Source organism: Corvus kubaryi, unplaced genomic scaffold, assembly GCF_017639235.1.
Source record: "Corvus kubaryi isolate FWS band 111438036 unplaced genomic scaffold, C.kubaryi_AGA036_p1.0 65081, whole genome shotgun sequence".
In the NCBI taxonomy this organism is placed as follows: Eukaryota; Metazoa; Chordata; class Aves; order Passeriformes; family Corvidae; genus Corvus; species Corvus kubaryi.
In genome coordinates, this window is record NW_024581752.1 from 1 (window position 1) to 27,204 (window position 27,204).

At 48.6% G+C, this 27,204-nt stretch overlaps 1 long non-coding RNA gene across 2 annotated transcripts; it reads left to right on the plus strand.

Moving 5' to 3' along the window:
- Positions 1-1,115: 1,115 nt before the first annotated feature.
- On the plus strand, positions 1,116-25,839 carry LOC121672999. Of its 2 annotated transcripts, none has more exons than XR_006019097.1 (5): positions 1,116-1,248; positions 10,609-10,689; positions 20,403-20,675; positions 21,023-21,286; positions 22,740-25,839. It is a non-coding gene; the product is annotated as an uncharacterized LOC121672999 (long non-coding RNA). The 2 variants fall into 2 exon arrangements; XR_006019098.1 differs by having other exon boundaries at positions 21,023-21,143.
- The last annotated feature ends 1,365 nt before the right edge of the window (positions 25,840-27,204 follow it).

Below are 27,204 nucleotides of genomic sequence, written 5' to 3' on the forward strand. Positions count from 1 at the left end.
GCCAGAAGTTTTACCTGCAGAGTCCCAGCAGTGCTGTCTCCATCAGCGTGTGTGGTTTTAAGGACTGACTGACCTATTGCATGTGTGTGCAGTAAAAAAGTAGGAACATTCCCGAAGCAACTGAAATGAGAGCACCGAGATGGCCTGATAAGGCGTGGATGTTAATTATTAATTTGAATTTATTGCCCTCTGTTAGCACCTCGTTGTCACAGTGCACAAGATTGTCTTTATTGTGCTGGAAGCTGTATTAATGATGAAATAATGCTCGTTGCTCACTTCCCCGTCTGCCTTCTCCATTCCCCCCCCAAAAAAAGCTGGAGGAAAGCAAATGTCTTCCTTTTAAAAATGGGAAATTAAGCTACAAAGAAGTGATGTACATGAGAGCGTGCAGGGAGGCTGGGGGGATTTTCATTTTCATCAGTTTGTAGAGAACTTGGGAAAAAAAATGAGTTGTGTTGCTGGGAAAAGTCATGCAGTAAAATTAATTATGAAATGAGTAGAGTTGATTTTTTTTTTTTTCCATGGGAAAGGAACCTGTTTTTGAGCTGAAATGGGAGCTGTGTATGACTGAGAATAAGTAATTGGTTTAGCCTCAGAAAATAGACGTTTATAAGTGGAGAAAGCAGGGAGTTGGAGATGTTCTGGTTTGCTGTCGGTTTCCAGTTGAGTCCTTGAGCTTTTCAGTAATTTGAAGTGAGAGGACACAGGTCTGCCTGGGCTGTGCTGTCCTCAAAGCTCATCCTGGAGAACAGGAGGCTCAGGGGGGACCTTGTGGCTCTGCACAACTCCCTGACAGGAGGGGGCAGCCAGGGGGGAAGTGGGGCTCCAGTCCCAGGAAACTGTGACAGGATGAAGGGAAGCAGCATCAAGCTGTGCCAGGAGAGGGTCAGGTTGGACATCAGGAGGAATTTCTTCATGGAAAGGGTGGTCAGGCATTGGAAGGGGCTGCCCAGGGAGGTGGTGGAGTGCCCATGCCTGGAGGTGTCCAAGGATCTCCTGGACATGGCACTCAGTGCTCTGGGCTGGGTGACAAGGTGGGTGTTGGTCACAGGCTTGATTTGATGATCTTGGAGGTCTTTTCTGACCAAAATGATTCTGGCATTGTGTGGTCACTGCAGGCTGAATTGCAGCTGAGGTCCAGCAGACCACTGATGGTCAGTGAACACCATGAAGCATCTCCCTCTTTCCATTCAGGAATCACACGTCTCCGATAATCCCTGCAGGCACCAACCAGTCTGAGATGTCGAGGTAAGCCCAGAGATTAAAGGGATTTGTAGTTGTTATCCCACTCGTTGTACATTTTTTGTACAGCATCACTGGCCACTTCCTCGTTCCGCTCGTGTTGCATTAAAAACTCCGACGGTGTTATTTGATCTGTCCAGCAGGAGTAGGGGACGGGTTTTATACAGCCTGTGCCTTTTGGCATCTCTCATTCCTTAGGCTCTTGCAAACACAGGCTTAAAAGTCCTGCTGCCTTGGAAACTGGGCGCCATCATTTTTCAAAAAAGGCTTTTATTACGAGCTTAAGAGGTGACTGGTGAGCTTACAAAGGGGGTAAAATGTGAAACTGGAGGGTCTTGTTCCTCTCAACGTGGGTCCCTGGCAAGGAGCTTAGTGCACCTGTCTGTTACTGAGCAGGGCTTAAGGAAAGCAAGCAACGTAATGGGAATAACGTCCTGCCTTTGCAACTTATATTTGAAAGCACTTCCAGAGGTCTGGACTGCCCCTCGAGGCACAGGGTGGAAGGTGGGGTGGGTTTTTCGTGAGTGTTGCAGGCCCAGAGAGATGCAAAGGGAGAGGCTGTGGGTCAGGGCTTCCTCTGTCCATGGTGAGCTGAGGCTTTGGGCCACCTCTTGGGAGTCCAGGATTGTGTTTGCTGTGTGGGGACAGAATGGGTGTGAGAGCCTGGGATGTAGGGTGGGATGTGCTCTGTGAGGCTGGGCAATCACCAGCTGTGTGAAGCTTAACAAAGTGCTGCATTCTGCAGCTGGGATGGGGCAGCCTTGGGTGCATGGGCACAGTGGGGAATGAGAGGCTGGAGAGCAGCAGGGACATGGGGATCCTGGTCAGTGGCCAGTTGGATCCGAGTCAGCAGTGCCCTGGAGCCAGGAGGGACATCCCTGTCCCGGGGGATCAGGCCCAGCATGGCCAGCCAGGCCCGGGAGGGGATTGTCCTGCTCTGCTCTGGGCTGGGCTGGCCTCACCTCAAGTGCTGGGGCAGTTTTAGATAAGAAAGATCTAAAGCTGTCAGAGAGCATCCAAAGGAGGGACAGAAGATGGTGAAGGGGCTGTACAAGGAGCAGCTGAGGGTACTTGGCTTGTTCAGCCTGGAGGACACTGAGGTCAGACCTCACCGGGGTCTGCAGCTTCCTCTGAAGGGGCTCTGGGGCACAGGGTGGGATTGTTGGGGTGTCCTGTGCAGGGCCAGGAGCTGGGCCTGATGATCCTTGTGGGTTCCTCTCATCCTGAAGGGCTCAACAGAGGAGCTCTCCCACAAGGGCCCGTGGCTGTGACAGCACTTACAGCAGGAGAGCTGTCCCCAAATGGGGACCTGGTTGACACTGAGTTGCACAGCAAACCTCTGAGTCTGGAAAGTGAGAAGCAGGACCTTGTGGTGGACAAGACTGGGGATTTGTTGCTCAGGGCTTTACAGAATCCCAGAATGGTTTGGGTTGGAAGGGAGCTTAAAGATCATCCCATTCCACCCACTATCCTAGGTTGCTCCAAGCTTCATCCAACCTGATCTTGGACACTTCCAGGGATGGGGCAGCCACAGCTTTTCTGAGCACCCTATGCCGGGGACTCCCCACCCTAATTCCTTCCCAATATCCCATCTAACCCTGCCCTCTTTCGGTTTAAAACCATTCCCCCTTGTCCTGGCACTCCAGGCCCTTGTCCAAAGTCCCTCTCTAGATCTCTTGGAGCCTCTTTAGGGCTCTGAGGTCTCCCTGGAACTTTCTCTTCTCCAGATAAACACCCCCAGCTCTTGCAGCACACCTTAGCAGGAGAGGTGCTCCCTCCCTCTGACCATGACTTCCTTGCAGATGGGTCTTTGGTTTTCCTTCAGGCTTGGATAGAAGTGAGTAAAGGAGCTCTGGGTGGCTCTTTGCAAACCTCGGGGACTTGGGTCAGCCATGTGGCCTCTGTGCTGGCTTCCAGCTCACGGTGACACCCAGGAGGGGTGCACTGACCACTTCATTTAGCCTTGTGACCAGTGGTGGGGCTATTTTTTCCAGTTAACACTGACTCCTGGATCTCCAGGAGGTTTGCTGCTGACTTCCAGGCTAAGTGAAGGGGATTTGTCAGCACTCAGGTCTGTTAGGCTTTGATATAACAGCGTGTTCATCAGGCCCGAGCGTGGTACATGGCGGAGGAGGATTGCAGCAGAATTAGAAGGTATAAAGTTCAAATCTAATTTGAAGAATTTTCCCTCTATCACTTAAATGTGGGAAATGTTCCTGTGGCTTTAGGGATAAAATGTCACACTTCATAAGGAGCATGCGTTTTAAATCTCAGCCAGATATTAAGTGCCGTGTGCCGCACTCCACTTCCCTCTTTGTTAAAAAGCAAAACCCCAAATCATCTCTCCTGAAAGAGTGTTGTTTGATAAAATTAAAGCTTTCCAAAGAAGCTGGTTCAAATAGTGCCAGCTCTGTATCATTATGGCACAACAGGGAGCATATTGATTTTATTCTGCATTGACAACAGTTCGTCAGTGCTCAGCTATTTAATTCTAGAGGATGCTGTTCCTAGAGATGCCTACAGCACCAAGGGAGCAGTCAATACAGACTGGCAACACTCGCCAGATGTTTTTTGGGTGAGAAAGAAACAGAAAAAGGCATCAGACTCGGGATTCTGGCAATTATCCAAGTAATTTGTAAGCAGACTTTGGTTGGCTTGAATGTTTGGCTTCAGCTCAGGAGTTTTTAATAAATTCACACAAACCCTCTGTCAAGCTTTAGTCACTTACAGGGGCAAAGTTCGCTTCTATATCATCCTGCAACCCAAATATTGGAAATAAGTAGCATTTCTTGTGAAGATATATTCAGTATGGCCTGTGGAATGGCACTTCTAGACAGACTCTTTTCAGTTCTGCTAAGATACACAGATCCTCTGACCACTTCCTCACTTTACAGGCTCACCATCAGCAATCTGAAGTGTTTTATGTGCTTTTCTCATGATTTTGATGGCAAAATGACAAAGTTTGGCTGTTAATACCGGTTCTGTGTGCACATGAATCACTGAAAGCTTCAAGAAATTCTCATGCAAACACTACACAGCCTCAGCTGCTGTCTGCTCCCTCCAGCTGCAGTGGGATTTTAGCTGACCCAAGTCCCCTTGTCTCATGCTGTGGCCAATAGGAGCTTTGGTGGGACCAGCTGGAGAGCCCCGGGTTGATGAGAAATCAGACCAGCGACTCATAACTTGCCTTCCATGGCCCAAAGGGGAGGAAGATGCCGGTCTCTGTTTATTCCTGTGCTGTCTGATGGTCTTTCTGCTGATGAAAAAAGAGCTGTGAGGTGTTACCATGAATTTACAGGGCAGCAGTCCGGGCTTCAGCCATCCTACTCAATGCACAAGGCACGGAGGCTGCTGGAAAGTCCTTTGCACTCCAACTGGTGTCTCTGAGCATGACCAGGGTGCAGAAGACCACGAGTCAGGGGCAGTGGAAGCAGCTCAACCCTTCAGAAGTTCAAGTCTGCATCAGGAAGATCCCCTTCTAGACCTGACCGAAGGGAAGCATTTGAGCTCTGGGACTTGAAGTGTTTAAAGCCAGAACTGAGAGTGACTCAGGGCTGGAGGAGAAGGGGATGTTTGCCATCTGCTTTAGCAGTTCATTCCCCAGAAAAGGAGGAGGAATTCATCTGCCATTCGTGCACGTAGGCAGTTGTTTCATTGTGTTTTGTTCTGTTTTCCCTCCCACTCTCCAGTAAAACACCTGTTGAGTTAATCCTCTTTGACTCAGCTCAAAAGCAAGGAAGTCAAACTCCATGAGAGGCTGGGCAGCTCACTCAGCTCTCATTTCCCCAGCTTTCTGAGAGGGGGGCTCTAACTGGGGTGTTCTGAAGGCTTCCAGAAGTGAAACTATTAAAGCAGGGAAGAGAGGACATGAGGTGAGGGAATACTTAATTTTCCTGGACATAAAGATGACTTGAGGCACAAAATGTTCATCTGGAAGGCAGAGATACCTTGGAGCTTCCCGAGTTGCTCTTAAGGATGGTGAGAAACATTTTGGAGGTTTCATTGTGGTGCATCTTCAATGAATTTGAATGAATTTGATTAAAAAAAAAAAAAAAAATCTTGTTACTAAATGGGATGTGTCCTGCTTTGTTTAAAACTTAAAAGTTGAAAGCAAGCAGAGCAAAATGTCATGAGAAAGAAACCCCAAAATTCTGTAGGGGGCCACAAGCCATCAGCAGCTGAAATTTGGTGGCAACCTTTGGTTTCTGCAGATGTGTTTGGGGCACTGTGCAAAGGAAGAAGCTCCTTCAGAGGGGCTCCTCTATGTCTTCTCCAAGTTCTAGAAGAGCCTCTTGCTCTGCTGGCTCTCAGGATCAACCTAAAGTGCTGAGGATGAGGAATTTCCCTGATCCCCCCCCCCCAATAATCTCTGTGAGTTTAGGTTCTGGGAACATTATTTCCAGCGTGTGGTGACTCAGTTTCCCTCTGGGGTGTCCCAGAATGAGTCAGGTTTAACTGACACGGTGGCATCGATGAAGCAAACCCAGCAGGCAGTGCCCTGATCATTAATTAACTGCAGGCAGAGCCGAGGGGTTAATGAGATCCCACCCAGAGCTGAAGGGACAATACGAGCACAGCGCCTGCCACGTTGCACGTGCGTCACTCCTGCGTGGAAATGAGTGAGAAACCTCTCACTTCTTTTTTCCTCCTCCCGGTTCAACTTCTCGTGCTATAAATAAACAGCCCAGTGTGAGAAAAAAAAAAAAAAAGAATGACAAGGGGCTGCAGCTTTTTAGGTGCCTGTGGCAGGATGTTTTCCTGCTTATCCTGTTTCTTGTAAACACAGCGATGACTTTTGTGGCCCAGATGTAGAGGCAGCCCTGCTTCATTGTTCGAACACCTGCCAGCTTTTCAAATGGACCCAGCGCAGCCCATTGATAAAAATTCAGATTCAGAAACCTGCAGCACCAGGCTGAGCTCCTGTAGATAGCTCCCAAAAAAAAAATCCTTGAGGATCCAACATCCGCCCTGTTGAGGTTTTTTTTTTTTTCCTCTATTATATTTGATTGGGAGGGGAAGGGAAGCTTAAGATTTTTTTTTTCCCTTGCTCTTGTTCTCACAATAGCAATAAAAACAATACTCCTTGGCTTGGAGGTGGTAAACTGTGAGAAATAACAACAATAGCTCACTTTGTGGTCGTGCAGCCAAATTTATGAATGGAACTGGTGGGTGCAATTTAATTTCCAGGCCTGGCTCTGCTTTTGGTGTGATGGAATGAAATAAAAAGGCCAGAGAAGGAACAGCTCATAACTGCTGCGGGGTTGTCACTGGGAATAAGCACAGGGAAAGGTTTGGTCTGAGTTGGAGAAGGGCTTTTTTCTGCTTCCTGCATCGCAAAGTATGAAACAGGTGAATTTGCTCAGTTAAACAGTGGCTTTGCAGCGTTTTCTTTATTTGACACCAGTGTGTGGTGGTGGGACACCTTTGAGGCAGCAGTTCCAGCTCTCCCCAGGTTGGCTACGTGGGGTAAGTGAAGCAGGTGGGCCCTTGCTGGGATGATAGGCCTGCTTCGTGAGGTGCACAACAATGCCACCAGGTCTGGGAGGAGGAAGGGGGTAAAGTTTAGAGAAGAAAAAGCACCGAGGACACTTGGTTTTGCTGATAAAGCACAGATCTTTGCCTGAGTGTTTCTTTGGATGGGACTTGAGGGCTAAAACCTGCTTTTTGGGGAGGGCTCTTTGTGCCTGGAGAGGGAGGGTAGAGTGGAGGTGTTTGGGCAGGACTATTTGTGTTTTAGCAGCCTCTTCTCACCCAGGAGATTGGTTCTGCGCAGTGCTCAGAGCAGGATTTTTCTTGTGTTGAGGTCTCTTGCGTCCTTCCCCACTCCTCACGTGTCCCGCACCTGTGCGTTTGGCTGCACAAGCAGAGGGGACGTGCTGGGTTTGTTTCCTGCTGCTTGGAGCAGGGATTTGGAGCAGATGGGCCTGTGAGGATCCCTTCCAGCCTAAATGACTGTACACTCATCCTGCCAAGAGAGGCAGATGCCAACAGTGAGTCCTCCCAAAGGCCCGCGACGGGTCAAAGGCTTTCTCCCCCTCCCACCTCTGAAAATGAGATGTGGGACTCTGAAGGAAGCAGTCCAGCCCCAAAATAATCCTTCTGCCTGAGACAGGTGAAACCAGGTGGCCAGGCCTGCGTGTGCTGTGGCCAGATGTGGCCAGCCCCAGATGCTGTGCAGAGAGGAGGACAGGGTTTGAAGGATTCCTTGCTCGGAGTGTCCCTGGGGTGTCCCAGGAGAGGGATGAAGCCGTGGAGAGACCCCTCAGCAGCCCATTCTCTGGCTCTCCCTCCTTGGTGGGGACCTGTGGAGGGAAGCACCTAAGGATAAACATTCCTACAAACCTCGCTCTGCATCTGCCTTTCATTAAGGCCCCCCCCAAAGCTGCAGAGCAGCGCGTGGATGTCAGCGTGCAAGCGGAGCGCATCCCGGGGCTGCGGAGCTGCCGTGTGCCGGGATCTGGCTGCCACCTCATAGGCACTGTGGGCACGAGCCAGCTCCTGCTGGATCATGGGACACAGGAGAGCCTCCCAGCAGCCAGCGCCCGGGAGAAATTTGGCTCTTAAATCCAATTATATTTGCAGACTGAGCTCTTTTGTCCTCCCTGCTGTCAATGCGTGTGCAGCCTTTGCTTTTTACCCCCGTTTTTTTGGTCGCTTTGGACTTGTTAATGGCCATGTTTAAAAGCAGGAGGGCAAGGAGTTGGAAGGTGCTTCACGTCCTCAGCCATGCTCTTTGCGAGGGGAATGCCTGCTTGCTGATGTCATCTCGTGTGGCTCAATGTCAGAACTCTGCTAGAAAAGCTGTGCTAACCACACGAAATGCTCACAGGAATTTTTCTAGCGTGCACGGGGAGGTGTCCTTGATGACCTTTCACGGTAATTACAGCAGTTAGGAGATGTTTGCCCCTGGCAAACTTGTCTCTAAGGTCCTCAGCGTTGTGCTCTTAGTTGTTTTGGATTTCCCCTTCCACGTTCTTCTGGAAAATAGCAGCGTGGCCTCTAATGTCTTACTTTTCCCCTACAATCTCTCAGTCGCTGTTGGGAGGCAGTGAAAGCTGCTGGGGATTTTCACAAACAACCCGAATATGGGTGTAAGGAAGCATTTCAATTTCCTATTTATGGTGTGCTTTTAAACTCCGACTTCCAGAAACCCTTCTTTTCCCAAGAAAAACCCAGACAATCAGACTAATGTTTCTTTTAAAACGCGTGAAAGATGAAGGATGAGGCGTCGAGTTTCCTTTCAAGCAACTCTGAGCGAAACCGAAGCCTTTTTGAAGTGGTTTACTGCAATTGTAGTTTGCTTTGCTTCCTGCTCCCGCTTTGGGCACACCTCCCGGCTCGTTGTGTGTGGCTACAGGCGCTGGGGGGAAGTTGGAAGGCCAACAAAAGGCAAGGGGGCTCTAAAATCTTATTTCTTTTTCTTTTTAGAGTGCTGCCAACGAGACGTTGCGTTTTATTCCTTCCTACCATGGAGGCACAATATCTCCCCCAGCATCGGCACCGATGGAGGCAGGGAGGGGTAGGGATGGAATGGGAATAGATTTCATGCTGGATGAGTCTCCAGTTAGAAGTCCAGACTGTGGGCAGGGTAAAAAAAGCTTTGTTTAGTCTGCAGTCAGTAGTTTTAACAGGAGCCCCGGGCCCAGAGCTGGGAAGTTGGGTGTCCTCTGCTCAGGCTGATGTGATTTACAGTGTTGGGATCTGACTATGGGATTGACAGAGCCAAAGCAGAGGGAGAAGTGTGCTGGAGAGCTTGTCTCAGTGCCAAAGGGTGGGAAGCAAGGGTAGAGTTGCTCCTTCCCTGCGCCAGGTCCATCTTTCCTGCCGCCGTCTGCAATATCTGGACTGTTTGCCACCCCAGAATTGTGCTGGCAGAGCTGTCTGAGGGACCTTGGGATGCACTGGGTGAGGATGAAGGAAGATTAAGATGGCTTTGATGCTGCTGGATGGTCGGGATGCCGTGAGCGATGAAGGTTAAGGACATTCCTGCCCAGGTCCGGCTGCCTCCACGAGAGTGGGAAGCACCTCCTGAGCCCCTCCTGGCCTAATTCCTTCAGTAAATAGGATGTTGTCAGAGCAGGACTCCACCAGCTTGGTGAAAAGCTGGGACTTGCAGCCAGGCTGTGGCTTTGTACCGCCACGGTCTTGCCAGTTCCTCCAGCAGTGTAAAAACCATTGCTTTTGGTGCCTGCTGTACTCCATCAATTTACACCACTGGAGGAGCTGAATGCCTGAATTTTCTTGGCTCTGTTTCAGAGCAATATCTGTTCTCCTTGCTTGATCAACATACCTGTTAATTACATTAAGGTAATCTGAGCCCAGGCTCTTGCAAAAACCTCCTCCTGCCGCTGAAGGTGGTGGAAACCCTCCCTGAAGTGAGCGACGAAGCAGCACATGTGGGATCAGAGGGTGGCTGGGGGATCTGGGCACATCCAAGCCCTGGAAAACACCCTGGATGGTGAAGATGTGTCAGCTGTCTGATATCCTGGTGGTTTTGGTGTCACATTGGCCTCACATCCCTGTGCAGCTCCAAATCCAGAGGTTGGCAAAGAGCACGCAGTCTCTAGGAGATGCAGCTGGCATTGCTGAAAAAGCCTGGAAAACTGGATAGCAGCCTTTCCCTTTTACTCGTGCCTGGCCCGGGGACGAGCAGGATGTAAGCGCGTACTTAAATTTCAGCATATGCTTAAGTGTTGTCCTGAACGGGGACCCTCTTGAGCTTTAGCTGAAGTGCTGTTCTGAACCAGGGCCAGCACACTGTGGCAGTCACCTCTTGTTGCCTGTAGCCCACTGTGTTTGTGCTCAGTGCAGCTCTCTGGCTGTTTACTACAAGGAGAAAATCACTTTATTTACTTGCAGCTCGCTCAGTAACTGAGAGCAGGCAGGTTGGGAGAGTCTCACATCAGCTGGGAGCGAGACATCTGACCTTGTCTCTTGTCTGTCTTGTTTCTGTGATCCTAATTCTGCTCTAAATTAATTCTTTTGTTTAGCTGCTGGGGGGTTTTTTTTCCTCCTTTTTGTTTTCGCATGAATGCTTGTCTCTATATTTAGGTCTGCCGGGGCGGGATGTTATGAATAATTGTTGATTGATATTATTAAACACTAACACGCTTGGCTGTGTTGCACTAATGATGGGGCTTTGGGGATATGCAAATCAATTAATTGCAGTAATTGCTGTAATAGCTGTTTTGGAGGAGGCTGTTGAAGAGCCCTTGGGAGAGCGGACAAAGACGGAGACGTTTGGAAGCGCAGAGGAGAAGGGGTGCTCGAGTGTCATTGGACAGGGCTCCTTCGAGTTGCCAACTTGGGAAGTTGGGTTTGTTTTGCTCTCCAAAACCCACTCACACCAAATCCTCTCTTGCTTAGTTTCAGAGTTACCCCTGTGTGGCTTCTTCTGGACTTCTCTGCTGCTGCTGAAGCTCATGAATGAGACAGAGCCTTTCCCAGGTAATCTCTTGCCTTAGAAATTTAGGAGACCTCCCTGGAAAACACCCGAGGGGGGAAAAAAACATCATCAAGGCTAAACCTCCGTGTCACCTCGCACTCAACAGCTTTGGTTTGTCAGCTGATTCTCATTCACGTCAAAGCTCTTTCTCCCCTTCTGTGGCAGCATCACGGGGCCTCACAGTGGGCGCAAAGGGACGTGAGGTGCCTCAGGAGCCACGGTGGGAAGGCTGTGAAGGGAATGGGATTTCGGGTATTGTGAGGATGGGGAGGAAAAAGTCTCTTCTGGCTTCTTCCCCATGCTATATGTGCTCTGCCTGCCTTTGTGTATTATTGTATATTCTTTTGTCTGGCTTTCCGTATGCAACGTGCCTCAGTCTCCGTGCTCCGGGGCGGGCGTTCAATGTGGTGCACAGATGGTGCTCCCAGAAATCCCGTTATTTGCTAATGGGATTTTGTGCTAAGCATTTCCACTGTTCTTTTCAAAAGTCTGCGTGTTTGTGTCAATATGCCCAGACCCCCATCTTGCCGAGACCTCCTCTCCCATGCAGCTGAGAACACGACTTCATTTTTTTATTTGCCTGGCTTTTTAATCCCTGGGAAGGATGTCAGGACAGCTTCTGTGGGAGGCAATGGTTGCAGGACCCAGGCAGCTCTGAGATCACCTTGCACAGTGAAGGAGGATAATTGGGGTTGGAAGGGACCTCTGGAGATCCTCCAGTCCAACCCCCCTGGGTCACCTGGAGCAGGTGACACAGGAACGCATCCAGGTGTGTCTGGATGTCTCCAGAGAACTCCACCACCACCACCACCACCCTGGGCAGCTCTGCCACATGTCACAACCCTGCCAGGTGGCCTGGCCAGGCCCATTGGGGCACTCCAACGTGCCCTGGTCACCTTGCTGGTGGCCCTGCCGTCACATTTTGCACTGAGAGGTACTTACCTATTCAGCAGCTTCCCCCGGGGTCCTGCAACATTTCAGTAATGCAGTGTTCAGCTATTATGCAGCCGTTCCCAGCTATTATGCAGCAATTCCCCTCTGTGCCCTCCATTCTCCAAGCAGTGCTCGAAATCAGGATATAAATAGCAAAAGCCTGGAATATGTTGCTTTTATTACCAGAGGCCTTTCAGAATAGGTTAGATGCATGCCTGACGGGGATAATACAGTGCTGACTCTTCCAACGGGGCACAGAGCTGGACTAGGTGACCTCCTGAGGTCTCTTCCAACCCTCATTTTTCCATCCCTGCGTGACATTCCCTGCTAGTGGGTAAGTGGAGCTTTGTTTTGCGTCACGCTGGCTGGAGCGGGGTCAGGGGTGTGTGTCAGGAAGTTCCCTGTCTGTCTGCATGCCCATGCACGCGTCATCCTGCGAAATGCTCTTCTCCTGGATGCTTCTCAGGCTCCTCTGCCACGGGAAGGTGAGTCAGAGCAAGGCAGAGGTTCTCCTGGAGCTGGCCAAGGGCTCCAGGTGGTTCCTCTGAAGCCTCATCACAGGCATGGTTCCCAAAGTCCGGGCAGCCCAAGGCAGGAAAACTGCCAAGGACTGTTCCTATTGTGGTACAGGGCCACGGAGATGGTGAATTGGGGATCAGGAGCTGACAATGGCTCGCTGACCAGGCAGAGAGAACCAGCTGTGGGATATTGCTATGTGCAGACAGAGGATTGACCCTTAGAGCCCCACTGTGCTTCTCTAAAAGGGGGTCTGAGACTCAGGAAACCCTCCTCTTCAGCTCTGTGTCTGTGCCAGATTCCAGCTCTGGGCTGGGGAGCTGTGCTGACAAAGTAACACTTGTGGTCACCTCCACAGCACCTGGATCTGTCTCCGAGTTTTGTTTGGACCATCGCTGCACCTCTTGAGCATCTGGCTGGCATGGTGTCAGTCCATCTGCAGTGATTGTGACTGCTTTGTCCCAAATTTACGAGCTGTGGGGGATTGTGGAATACTGCCCTCTGTGTCTCAGAGCCCTCCTCAGCAGCAGAGGTCAGGAAATAACATTCCTTAGGTCTGCAAAAGATGGCAGAGGACACTTCTCTTCAGCAGTGCCCCGCTGTGATCCCATGTCTCTGCAGGGAAAACAGCTCTTCCGAGGTGTTGGCTTTCCGTGCCCATCAAGAAATACCTCTTTGCCTCTCAGCTGTTTTTGCAGCCTCTCAGCTTTGCTGATTTTATCACCCTTCTGATAAGGGCGATTAGATCTGATTTGTTTGAATTGCAGCCCGGCTGCTTTCAGCTTTCACAGACACAACACGGTGCTGCGCTGGGTTGGAGCAGGGAAGTGAGGAGGGAGAGCCTTTCTCCCCCTCTGATAATAGTTAGCAGATGTGATACCATTAGCAGGTCAAGGATCTGAAATCGCCCAGCAGCAGGAAAAACGCTGTGCTCGGCTGGCACTCGAAAGCTGTGCAGGGAAGGATGTGGCAAAGGCTGAATCATCCCGTGCTCAGCAGCAGCTCAGAGCACTGCTCTGCAAGGTTTCACAAGCCGTGGCGTATTTAAGCAGTCCTGGTTTGGTGGTTTGGCCCCAGGAGCTGTTCTTTAGGTCTGGAATCCACAATTGGTGATGTCTTATTAAAAATTAAGGCTGCCCATGGCTCGTTTACTGCCTGGAAGCCGTGTGCAGTCAGTTTGTCAGTGTGTCTTGTTTTTCTGGCGGTGTGATGTCCCATTTTTTCCCCTTTTTAGAGGCTCCTGGGCTACCAGAAAGACTTTTTCCCCCTGAACCAGGTTTTGTGCCCTGCTGTGAGCCGCACCATGATGCACACAATATTAAAACCTGGCTTTCTGTGTTATCAGGAGCATTTTTTTTTTCCCCCCTAAAGCCCTTGCAGTAGCTTTCCAGGGTAGTTCAAAAAATCTGGGACAGGTCAGACAGATGACTGTGCCCTTGTGGCTTTGTCCTTTGATGTAGGGGCTGAAAATCTGAAAGAGGCACAATTCAGATGTGGGTTTGGTGCTGCTTTGGGCTCTGGGAGGAGCCTGAGTTCTGCCCGCAGGTGCATCTTTTCTGCAGAGCTCAGCCAGGAGCATCTTGAGTCTTGCTCTCCTCACCCCTCTGCCCTCCAATCTCCTCTCCCCAGTGATTTAAATCATAGTAGCAGATTCTTGTAGGATTGCTCTTTAGAAAAAGGCTGTGCCTTAACTTTGGTGGGTGGTCTCAGTGAGAGCAATATGTTTTAAAAGCCATTCCTGGACTCCAAACAGCCCTTGGAAAAGGAGTGTCCCATGTTTCTGACTGAAGTTGGTCATCAGATAGTAAATGGTCACTTCTAGCATGAGGGCAGAGAGCTGCAGGAGTTGTAAGGAGAGGAATGGGTGTGCTTACAGCATGCCAACAAAAACCAAAATATCTGGAAATACTGGGATGAGTCTTAAGGAGTTGCTCTGGGAGAAAGGTGAGTGAGTTGCATCTCTAAAGGTTTCCATGGGGAGGATGTGGCAGCTTCAGCTTAACGTGGAAGTGTGTGTTGGGAAGGAAAAGCTCAGCCTGGGCTTTGCTGCAGTGGGTGGTGGTTATGTGATCCACTGGTGGCCTCATGGCAAAAATCCTGTCCATTTCTCTTTCCTCTGCTTTTTTATTCCTTTTCCCTCTTCCCCTCACCTCCAGCAAGGTGTCCTCTAGGTTAGGTTTAGGGTGAGAGAAGGGAAGTCCATGTATTCAACTTAATGAGTGGTTTCAGTGCATGCAGTGTGAATGCAAAGCAGGGGGGGGGACACGAGTGTGCATAGGTGTGTCCGGAGAGACTATAAATAAATACCATATATTGCACTCTAGTTTGCTTTTCTCTTATGCTGGTGGCGCACTTTCTAGCCCCACAGGTGGCAAACCCTTCCAGGTGATATTTGCCCATGTTGAGAGCACCTGTGAACTCTTCTGCCACTGTTCTTTGCTGCCCAATGGCCATGGGAAGAAAACCGCAACGCTCGCAGTGCGCCTGCTCTCTCCCACCTCCCCCCTACATCTCCTTCCCCAGCTGATTTGACCAGGTCATTCCCCAGCTTTGATTCTTTCCTCTTATTGAAAGACCTCCCGTGGCTGCATTGTCTGGAGAGCTCTGGTGGAGGCTTCAGAGCTGTACTTCCACCTCAGTAGAGAACAGGCTCTCATTAACAACCCTCGGCGAGGGTGAATATTGCTGCTGCCTTCAAAGGAGGCACGGAGGTGCCGGGCCAGCTCCTGGCCCCCAGTTGGATGGAGCTCTGCCGAAGGCATCAGCAAGATCAAAGCATCAGCTGGGGAGAACAGAAGGGATGCAGGTATTGCTCCACGAGGCAGGAGCTGCCGTGGCTGTGTGGTTCCTGGAGACACGAGGTGTGAGTGGTGATGGTACTGATGCAAGTGCAGCAGGCCCGACTCTTGGGAGGGTTTCCATGCACATGCTGCTGTCAGCACTGACTGCTGGTTATCCTGAAGTTCTCCTAGGACTGCCCATGCCAGTGGCAGCTGCACCATCTGCACAAGGAATGCACCCTCAGTTGCTGCCAAGTGAAACCACGCTGAGGCTCAGGAGTCAAAGCCTTCGTCCCCCTCCCGATCTCTTCCTCTCTGAACACCTCTGCCAGGCCCTCTGTCTCTTCCCTCAGAGTTGCACCTCAGTGGATGAGCTCCAGATGGTTGGGTGGAACCTTGCCAAGCACAGGGGGCTATCAGCCGTGCTAGGGATGACTGTAGGCTTCCTGCTGGGAAGTGTGTAGAGATCTGCTGGCTTCTTATTTTAGGCCCCTAAAAAAGCACTCTCCGAACTACTTTTGGCTTTTCCTTTAGCCTAATGAGTTCCTCTCCCTTTTCCAAAAAGTCTGAGGCCAGTCAATCTTAAACTCTCCACAGCATCTCTTCGTCTGATTCCCCTTGTCTGGAAGTGTATCCAAGGAGTGCGGTGGCGTGGAGGTAGGTTGGACCTGGGCCATCCTTTGGCTCTTGCCACGAGTGCATAAACTTTTATCTTTTCAATGTTACCATTAAGGAAAGTTCAAAAAAAAAAAAAAAAGGAAAGGAAACTAAACCACAAACAACTGCATTAAAATAATAATCAGAGCCTCATGGAAGCGCACAAAACCCCAGCAAACCCTCTGTGCTTTGAAACTTGAATCTTATCTCCCCCTGTCAAGGTTAATTGTCGCTGGGTTCAAACCATGGACAAGCTTTCATTAAGGCTGGAGATGGGAGCCATGGCTGGGCCGGGTGCGTTGGAGCAGAGTTGAATTTGGTCCAGTGTGTTAAGGAGGGAGTCACATCTGTAGCTACACATTTTCCTTAAAGTCATCGGGTTTAAATCTGCTCTTTAGTGTTTCTGGAATGTCTTCTCCCAGGGTTATAACCTGTGGAGCTGTTTTAAAGGTGGTCACTTAATTTCTTTCCGTATAACTTTATTTCTTTCCATATCATCTGGAAGACTGGACTATTGCAGTGTGATCAGATCTGGAGAGCTCAGGAAGAACTGATAAAAGTTCCCCTATATAAAGACCCTTCTGGTTTATGTGGTGGGGAGCAAATAATCTGTCCTGGGAAGCAAATCCTCCTCATTTCTCAGTTAATCAACCTACCAAGAGCCAAACACTGCTGGTTCTCTCTTTTTTTGGACTGCTGCAGAGTTGCTATTGCAGCCCAACCTGCATGTTCAGGATCCCAGCTCTTCTAAGTTGTGGTTTTTGCTCCTGCAGCTCATGTTTTTCTAAAGGGATGCTTGGCAGAGGTGGGCATCAAGAGCATTAACAATGAAAAAAACACATCACAGCACTAAAAATACATCAATGAAAAAGAGCGAGTACTGGAAATAGTTTTGTACCTCATTGAACTAGAAAATATAAATATACACCTATTAAAGGACAGTCTCCCCCTACCCCCCACAGAGTCATGGCTAGATTAATTTGGGAGACAGACTTTCAAATGCAAATATGTTGGGATTATGGTTCTGCTTGGGTAAATCACAGAAACTGTTCAATGCCTCAATCTGCTCAACCTTGAGAGGATTGTCTTCACCTCTGTTTCCTGGGATGCTGAAGCAAAGAAGAGGCTGAGGAGATATTGGATGAAAAGAAAATGAAGTTAGTTTCTCACTTTCAGCCATTTTTATGAGGTGGGTGAGAGAGTTGCTTGTGCCAGTGCTGGGATCTTTCCCGGCGTTTGTGTTTGAACAAGCAATAGGGAAAACAAGCTTGTTTCGGAAAGAACAGTGGTGGTTTGTTGTTGTTAGGGCTTTTTTTCTCAATTTTCATGACTTTTATCAGAACTTTTCAAATTTCTAATACCAAGCAAAACTCATTGATTCCTCTCCAAACTCCTTTCTCTCAACTTTGTAAAGCATCTCTGAAAGTGGTGATTTTGTAGGGCTAAGCCTCGGGTGGTTTCTGGGTTCTCTTGGTACAAAGCAGGGGAGCTGTGGAGCTCTGGGAAGTGCAGCCACTGACTGCTAATGCCTTGAAGGAGCCTGTGTCCCAGAAAAAGAGTCCAAGTGCTGCAGGATTGGCTGGGCAGGATTCCTCCTTGGCTGTTTTGACACAAGGACCCCTCAGACACGGCTAACGGGATGTGGCCAGCCGTGACTTGACATGATTGCTTAGCATTCCATCCCCACCTTTCCCCCAGCCCGCTTCTTTCCTGTGGCTTGTTTTCATTTCCTTGCTAATTCAAGCATGTCTGATGTTAGCAGGAGGAATTTTTGTGTGGTGCATAGGTCAGGGAGAGCTGACTGGGACTGGATTTTACAGGTGACGTTCATGTGTAAGAGGTGGGGGAGCAGGACAACAGAAAGGTCACGGAGATGGGAGCCATGAGAATTGCTGCTGTGCTTGGTGGGGAAGCCTGAGAAGGGCAATGCAGTGGTGGAAATGAGGTTAAAACCCTTGTAAATGGGTTCAGTCCGTGGGGATTTGTGCTGCTTTCTGCTGTTGGAGACACAGGAGCACCTGCTCCCTCTCTGTGGTCACCAGCCCCTGGCCAGCACAGAAATGCTGGTGATAAGCAGATGTCCCTTGCTGGCATGTGGAAAGAAGAGTCTGCTTTCCTTGGGAATGCTTTCCCCAAAAACTGCTGCAGCCCTTTAGTGGGGCTCAGCCCATTCCCTGTTTGCTGTGGCTGACAGAAACCAGACCCCTCACTTTTGTGTGGACTTTATCCACCAGCAACCAGCTGGTGCTGGTATTTGATATCAGCTGGGAAAGCCATCAGGAAGCTTTGATTGTTCTTTTTTCCTTTCTTTTTTTTAAAAATTTCCATCACCTTCTGAGGCTCACTCCCCACTCTCTGCTTGGTCTGTGGTGTTCACCCACTTCCACGTGCCCCAGCAGGGACCCACACGGTGCCAAGCTGTAGGAACATGCCTGATGTTCCTCACCTTGGGCAATCTGAACTTGGCAGCATTTCTATCAAACTGAACAAAAAAGCTCTGGAATAGGCATTTTTTTCCCCATTCTAATGCATTTCCATGCCTGAAAGTGGCTACATGTACAGTTTATTAAAAGCAATCCTTAGAAAGCTACAAGCTGTAGCTTTTAAATTTCTTGTGTGTTTGTTTTCATGAAAAAGGAAAAACAAATCCCATGTTTTCTTCATTAATGGATGGCATTTACTTTAAGTACAGCCGAAATCTGATTTTGAGCTTCAAACTAAGTACATCTCCATTTATTAAAACCCTAAGTGCCTCCATTTCCAGGTTTTTTCACGGTACATTTAGGCTCCGTGTCGGGGACTCAAGGCTGAGCAGCTTGAGCTCTGATCCAGCAGGAAGGGATCTAACAGTGGGTCTGACTTTGGGGCTGCATTAAAGGCTGGTGCCATGGAGGGGTGTAAAAAGCCTTTCATGTGGCCACAGGAGGACTCTTCAGAGGCCAGCCTGTGTGGAGGAAAATCTGGGAGCGAGGCAAAGACAGGGATCCAGCCTGTTAGAGGCACCAGATAAGGTTTCACTTCTGGGGGCTGGTTCCTGTGCTCTAAAGCAAACAAAGCCTCGGGTTTGACTTTGCTCGTTTGGTTTTACCTTTTCTGGAAATGTGTTGCTTTATCAAGCAGCGCTGGGAGCCTCCAAAATCTTGCTTTGCAAGGGGACACTTGAACAAGTTCTGAGAGATTTCTGTGTCAAATGCAGTCAGCTGAGGAAGGACCCTCTTACCACCAGTGTCTCCAGTTTACTACCGGTCTGAGTGATGGAGTTTGAAGGAGAGGTGGCACTTACCACCAGTTGTGCTTCCTAAGCTTTGTATCCAGCTCAGTGTGACCATGAGCCTCGCAGGCACCATCACTAGCAGATAACTGTCCCCTCCTGGAATCAGGTGGAGCCTTTGGACTTGCCTTTGATTTTGTCAAGTGAGTACTGAAAAGCTTTCCCTCCTCTCCAGAGGTGTTTAATTCCCAAGGATCTCACGCTGAGATGGGTTAATAGCAACCGTGAAAATAATAGCAACTGTGAAAATCTGTGCCCTTAGCACCTGGTGCTGGATTAAGGTGGGTGCCCCATTTTTAGAAGAGAGGAAAGCAATTGCAAAAGCTGGCGCAGGCTCTGGCACACCCTTTTGCAGTATTCTAGTGCTGGTCTCATATTAACTAGAACTGGAAATAAGAGAGCCAAGAGTTAGTCCAGCAAGGGATGAAACCACCCCAGCCAAAAGCTCCAGAAGGCACTGACATCTTCCTGCCATTCCCAGTGTTCAAAATGTCCACAAAACTTCTGTGGGCTTTGGAAAAGCATGTTAGGAAACGAGGGGACATTGCAGGTGATGGTCCTGAGGAGCTCTGCCCTCAGCTTTCCTCCCTGCAGCCATCTTCCCCTCCTGGAATAATGAGGGCTGTTCCTAAATAAATCACATTCAATTCCATACCTTCTTCCCAGGCAAAACCACCCCGGAGTGATAGGCATTAGCATAAGCAAAGCTAATTCCCTAACTTATCTCCAGCGTGCCGTATAATTGATTTCATCAAATAAAATCTGCCTAATAAAGCTCTGGAAGTGAAGGGAAAGCTACAACTTAATTGTAGTTCAGCCACGAATCAATTCCTCATCTTCTATCTTGTTTTCTGACCATTCCTGTGTGTTGGTGAGGGCCAGAAAAAAATGGAAAATTTACAAATATTTCTATCCTCTGGATCACTGACATTTCATATCCAGACTGAAAATGAAAGGAAGGTTTGCAGATTGGATCAGCCACAGTCAGGAAATGTCTGGGTCAAAATGTCCAGCAGTGAAGAGCTTTACCCTTCCAAAAAGCAAAATATGAATTTTATGTGTAAATTTGTGCTTTAGTTCATCCTGTTGCTTCCCCTGAACACAGAGTTATGAAGAAAGGGATTAAGGCTAACTTATTTTGTAGTATCTTCATGTCAGAGACACAATAAAAATGTAAAGCACAGTAAGAAGTTACAATCTCAGTCCTTGTTTGCTGAGTGAAGGTGTTTAGGAAATATTTTGGGTAAAACCTCTGCAGTGAAATCCTGCAATGATTCACGCTGAAAGATACTCAGCTTTTCTTTGTTTTCAGTTTGGAATAAGTGTCATATCCAGGAGGGAAAAAAGGAAGGATTGGACCACATTTATCCCACATTTCCTGGGATGCCTGTGTAGCTGGAGGAGTGGTGGATGATCTGGGTGAGCAGGTGCTGCAAATGCATAAATTGCCTGTGAAAATAAATGTTGTAGGAGTCCAGCCCAGCCAAAACGCAAGATGTAGGGTTTGTTTTTTTTTTCCTCAAGATGGAACTGTTTCTCTTTTGGGTGCTCATTTTAGGAATGTCTTGGATCTCTCCAGTGAGAATGTCAGCTGCAACTTTTGAAAGCTTCCGTTCTTCACCTTGTCTCAATTTGTTGTTGCTTTTCATAAGCTGAGAAAACACAGGAGATGTTTTGGCCGTGTAAGAAGCCTTAAGCTCTTCAGAGGAAGATGCTGAGGGGAGTGGTGAAGTGACAACTCCTGTCTCCTCTCCTTAATCTTGTCAGCCTTGGGATTTCAACATGGGCTGCTGGAATGGGAGCATCATCTTGATTTAGAGTTCTTATCCAGGTGGGTTGAACGTGCCAGAGGCAGCAGCCTGGCTTCAGCAGGGATTATTTAAAGCAGTCATAACATGGCAGGCTTTTTATTTTGAAGAGGCCCCATGTTTGTCTTCCAGCTGAGAGGCTGCAGAGATCAGGGAGGGTCAGGAATGGATGGAGGAGGAAAAAGGAGCGTGCTATCCAGAGCCTTGCATTTCCCTCGTCCACCATCCATGCAGAGCTGGGCTTCACCAGAGATACCTCTCCTTGCTTTCTGTGTTTGCACAGCTGGGTTTGAAGCACGCTCTTGTAGCACATACATTCAGAACAAATATAATCCCTCTCCATCCTCCCCATGGTATTCCTTGTGTGCAGGATCAGCTTGCAGCCCGTGCCTCGAATCCTGTGAGACGCTGGAGCCACCCTGAGAAACACTGCCTTGAAACACACCCTTCCCCAGGCCAGCCACCAGGACACTGGGAATGGCGACTGGAAGGTACCTTCAGCCAGGCTGTGGATCCTGAGAGAGGTTTCAGTCTGTGGGGAGGAACAGCAAGGTGTGACAGGGCTGGCTTTGTGCAGCTCATTACGCTCCCGTCGCCGATTTCTAAACGGAGTCCTGGCGCTGAGACAGAGCAGGTTTGCTTTTACTAAAAACAGAGGGGTGGGTTTTTTATTTTTCTTGTACCAAAGTATGTAACTTTAGATGGCCATCTCTGTGCCTGGTCACCTCTGAGATTATTTTTTTTTTCCCCCCACTGAGATTCACCTTGATAAGCTACAAAGAGGCAAAAACTGCAGTGGCTTGCTGTGTCTTGACTAGTATCTTGCTTTGATAGAAATCCTCAGGGTAAAAAAAACCCACCTTGTGCAGCGAAAGCAAAGGCTGAAGTGGCTTTCATGAGGCAGGCTTAGTTCCCCTGGAGGACTGACATCCCCATTTTTGAGGCCTAATTGCATGAAGTCTCCTGTGATAATTTCTTAGACAGCGATGAAAAGCAGCTGGAGCCAGCCTCTGGCATTGAGGGGTACGAGCCCAGCGGGTCAGAGCGGTGTCTTGATAGGGCAACAAAGAGATCCAAAGCCTTGGACAACAGTGATCCTGTCGGATGTGGTTAAAGCCTTTGTTCATCCATTGCTAACACAGATCCCTGGGGGGGATCAATATTAAAATGCTTCCCTGGAAGGTGTGCTTCCTGTGCAACTTGGGACAATATTGTGATGATAAAGGAGTGCTTTTGTATGAAGCGATTGTTGGTTTGGAGCAGAGGCAGTGTTTGTAAGAGTCCTCAGTCTGACACGGGGCTGGTGACAGCAGCCTGGCCACACAGGGCGATGGCAAGGACCCATCAGCAGCACCTGCCTTTGTGTGGAGGGACCACAAACCAGGCTCCCTGCAGCAGCAGCCTGAGGGTTTTGTGTTCCTGGCTCCCCTTTTTCACTCTATATTGCAGGATCAGGCGAGGCTGTGCTTGCTCCCTGCGTGTTATCCCACTTCCAGCATTCCCCTTCCTTGCTTTCCCAGCCATACAATGTCCCAGCCCCCGGGCTCAGCTCGTAGCATGTGTGGGGTATTGATTTCTGTTCCACTGAACGATAGCCTTCAAAGGATGGCTGGCCATAATGAGCTGGGCAGCTGCCAATAGCTCCGTGTCACCAGCAGCTTGTGACTCTCTGTGTGTCAAAGCTCTGCTGCCCCTCAGTACTTCAGATGGCTTTTGTGTCTGTAAGAGCAGACACAATGTCTCAGCTTCTTGGGGTGCGCCTACATCTTCTGAACCCTTTTTGAAGCTATTTCTGCATTTGATTTGGCAGCCTAAAGCCCACAGAAGGAAAGAACATAGGTTTGGAGGCATGCAACCCCTGCGTTTAACTTGGACATCACAGCCCCCTCATAAACCCTAAGGAACAAGCCCTTTTGAAAGCCCTCTGCAGTATTGATTTATCATTTTCTGCAGCATCAGCATCACTTTGGAGAACAAGGGGCCTTGGAATGTAACTGTGCGTTGTTTCTGTAGGTATCTGAAGTGCCTCGTGGGAGTGCATGATCGCTCAAGATGCTTCATAATTTACTCCTTCTCATGTTTTTCAGCTGCGCTATGAAACATTTCTGAATATCCAGGAATGAGGGTCCCTACAGATGGCATTGACATGCACCAGGCTCACATGAAAACCCTCGCATCACCTGCAGGAAGGAGAAAAGGAAGGTAGGAATGAGGCTCAGAATTTCCTCAACCTATGTGGCAGGTTTGAAGCTCCTGAAAAGGTTTTAAACATGGTAATTTTGCTTCTTGAATCCTCTTCCTGGGATGCCCCACTCTGACTCTCAATAGTGTTGTTTCTGTTGAAGTACCTGATGGGCTGGTTGATGTTGAGCTGGTAGCATCAGGTCCTAAAGGATTCCAAAAGCAGCTGTCCCAAAGTGTGAAGTTTCACTTGTAACTCGGAGAAGACCTCAATGACCAAATGTATGCAAGGGATTACAAGCCTCACTTGCCTCTTGCTGGTGAGAGCAGGCTTATGTCATCCCAGATATTTTTTGAGAGTAAATAAATGGCTTTGTTTTACATTATTTGAGAGAAGCCCAACAGGAAATTTGCTCTGTTGACTTCAGTGACCTCGAAAACACGCGTAGCCATTTAATCTGGCTCATTCGAGTTCTGTGTGGATTTGTCATGGGGATGTAAACGCTGGTTGAAATCTTACGAAGATAAGTTTTTCTTGAGTGGGAAGGCCAAGAGACTGCAGTTCATTGAGTAAACATAGAGAAATAGTCTTTATTTCTGGCTCCATGTTGGGATTTCTAGCTCACTGCTCCTCCAGGCTGAATGCCAGCGAATCCTTGAAGGTAAGGCAGGGGGAAGTGATCCTTTGACAAAACAAGTCTTGAGGGGTTGAGATACCATCAGCATATCCCTGTCTGCTTAAATTAGCTGATGCAGAACTAATGGTGGGCGTATGAGTCAGGGTATAAATACCAGTCCCTGCTGAATGTTGATCTCTGGAGCACAGGAATTGTTTGTGGCGTGTTGACCTGCCCTGAACTCCTGGGCAGTCCCAGGAGTTATTGATAGTTGCAGCCCAAACGCAGTGAGCAGCACCTTTTGCTCTGTGCAAACACACTGTGAAGACCAATTCTGAGTCCCAGAACCGCCCTCCATCCATCCTTGGTTTGCTCTGACTTCCCAGCATGTCCAAGGCACAAGGAGTTGTTCTGGAGCGACCGGTCATGGGCACCAGATGTTGGCCCTACCATGGCTGGCCATCCCTGCTACCCAAACACCTGTCTGTGTTAATCAGTGCTTCATGCCCAAATCCTGAAGGATGAACTAAAATGTCTTCATGGACTGGGAAAGCCCCGAAAGTGTGTGTAATGTCTGTTTTGCAAGACCAATCATCATGTGTGGGCCTCTTGCTCAACAGTGAACTGCTTGGTGAAGGTCTTGCAGAGAGACTGGAAGTGCCTTTTGCCCTCTCCTTCATCCATCTGGCCATTCATAGCTTGCTGGGGGATCCAGAGGATGTAGAGGGACTGGCAGAAGTGGCAGCTGGCCTGGTGGCAATCCTGCTGTCTCCTGGTTCCCTGTAATAATCCATAAATTACCCTCCCTCGCTTCTGGAGCCAGCGGTGGGCGTGTGCTGATTACAGCGCTGTGCTTGACTCATCACTGCAGCTTGGCTTCAAAACCAAATGTATCCTTTTCTTTTTCGTGTCAAGAACATGATTAAGTCCTCCTGTTTCTGTGCAAGAGCCTGGAGCAGCTGCCTCCGTTCTCCTCTAGCTGGACTGCGTTTCTCAGGATACAGGAGGGATGCCAAGGAAGCAATGTCTCTCCTGGGAGAGGGTTGGATGAATCATGTTAAGGGAGCTCCAGCAGAAAGTTTCACCCCCAAAGGGTGGGGAACAGCAGCTGATCTAGACCAAATGATGACTTAACCTTGAAAATTAAGACGTCGTTCCTTCAATTTTTGTCCTGCTGGAAAACTGAAAATATTTCCATGACAATATTTCCATGAAACCCAACTTTTTTTTTCAGCAGACAACTTTTCTTCTGCCCAAAGCCTGCCTGTTGGAATACTCCCCACCAGCTCTACTGGTGGGCTGGGAATTTTCCAGGACTAGCCTGAAGTTTCAATCAAGGCGTTGTTTGGGGTTTTTTGGTTTGTTTATTTGTTTGCTTTTAAGGCAGCCAAGCAAAACAGCTGCTGGCAAGAACTTTGGTACCTGATTCATCCTTATAAAATTCTCTGTAAAGTGAGAAGGCATGTGCTGTTTAAACTGCATTTCCACTGCTACTCCCAAGGAAGAGTTAATAAAGGACTTAGAGGTGTTTGTTTCATTTTGGGTGCCTAATCGGTTCTCAATTTGTTTCAGATGAGCCATGTTAAATTTATCCCATGACCCTGTAATTACAATCTGTCTTTCAATCCCTTAAATAGCCACTCTTGTCTTTTCAAGCATTATTTTGGTTCACCTTCCTGGCGTCCAGTTTTAAGTAAATATTTTAAGCTCCGAGGAGCTTAAAGTTCTCTGCTTTCTGCTCTCCTGGCTTCCTTGAGGACAGCAAGGGCTTCACTGATTTCCGCTGATGGACTTCAGATCAGTTCCACATTTCTTTCTGGCCTTTCATTCTGGTGGAGAGCAACTTTTTGGTTGTTTAGAGAGTGGAAAGGAGCCTCAGGGACTCTCCTTTTTCTCTTTGACAGTGGAAAGCAGGCATTTTCTTTATCTTTTGTGCCTTGGTGCAGCTGAAAGGTGCTGGAGCAGACCCTGGAAAGGGAAGGTCCTGCAGAAGGAGGAGAGGATGGGCCCGTCCTTCCTGGAAAGGGTGGAGCAGGGTGGCCTCTGGCTCTTCAGGACGTCATGGAACACCACCCAGCCGATCCTGGGGATGACTTCAGACTGGCTTGAGGATGGAACACCACCAAGGAATGACATTTTAACTTGGGTTTTTAAAGTTCTAGGCAGAGTGTCTGCTCTGGGTCTGGTTGGTAACAAGCTCCTAACTTTGGCTTTCACTGCTTGGCCACGGGTTTCTTTGTGTGCTTTGAAATGTGACTATCCATGAGGGAGTACTGGAGTTTTTCCCACCTCCTTCTCCTTAGTGACCTCTCTTTCCTGCATTTCTTGTGCTCCTTCAGGCTTTATTGCACTGGTGAGGAAAGATGGAGTTAAAATAGTCACAGCTTTTCATTGAAGACTTTGCTGCATTAAAAAGAGCTGATTAACTCCCTCTCCATCAAGCTTTTGATATTAAAATCAACATATCTCCCTCTTTTCCAACTGGTTTTATTGGTGTGAGCTGCGCAGAAAGGACTGTGACTGCAATGCACTTGGCCCCATGAGCAGAGAAGGGGCAGGTCATGGATAAAGACTGGGCAGAGTCTTCTCCTCACTGGGACCTCTCCTGAGGCTGGAAAATCTCCAGGGTTGGTTTTGCTCATGTTTTTGCTGTTCTAAGTGGAACTGACTTTTAAAAAGGAGTGTTAAGATGGTCCTGCAAACATGGAGGGGTTGAGAAGTTCAGCTACTGTGATGATGGGTATTTTTTGGGAAGGAAAGAGGTGTCCATTAAAAAATACTTGGGTTTCCACGTGTATAATCCCTAGACCTGCTTCAGCAGAGCAAATTCTCACAGGCTAGGTGAGAAGTGATTTTACAAGGACATGTAGGACAGGACAAGGGGGAATAGCTTCCCACTGCCAGAGGGCAAGGTTAGATGGGATATTGGGAAGAAATTTCTCCCTGTGAGGGTGGGCAGGCCCTGGCACAGGGTGCCCAGAGAAGCTGTGGCTGCCCCATCCCTGGGAGTGCTCCAGGCCAGCTTGGACAGGGCTTGGAGCAGCCTGGGCTAGTGTGAGGTGTCCCTGCCCATGGCAGGGGGTGGAACTGGATGGGTTTTAACCATTCCATGATTGTCCCAGAGCTCTCCAAGATGAGCAGTGGCAACTACCTGCAAAGCCCCTGTGGAGAGACTGATCTGTGCCTTTCTTCTGTCTGGAGGAGAGACACACAAAGCCCTTCCCAGCACTGGTTTCTGTGAGATGGCATTGCCTGGCTGTGAATATTCATGTGCAGCTTGTTTCTGCAGCAAAAGTGTGAGCAGGGCTGTGGTGCTGCTAATTGCAAGTGAAAGTGTTAATTTTCACACGGTTGTAAAAGAAATCCTAATTCGTGAAGATTTCGCTTGAGTCAGGGGTGAAGTTCCTGTCACTTTTAAAGGGCACAGATGGGAAATGCTGAGTTGGAATATTCAGTCCCTCTTAAAATACTTTATTCCATCAGAAAGATTCGCAGGCTCTCTCAGCATGTTACTTTGTCAAACTCACCTTTTTTTTTTCCTGAGAGAGGTTGGAGTCTCGACTTATTATTCATCTTTCTATTGCAGCTTTGTTTAGTGGAGTTTATACATTCTTAGATCAAACATTATACAATCTGACCAGGAATCCTGCAATCACAGTGGGAGATGGGAAGAAACAGCATAATTTATTCTATAAACAAAGGCATCATCCACATTAAAGTACAAGTTGGTTAATAAAATGGGTTTTAATGCAAT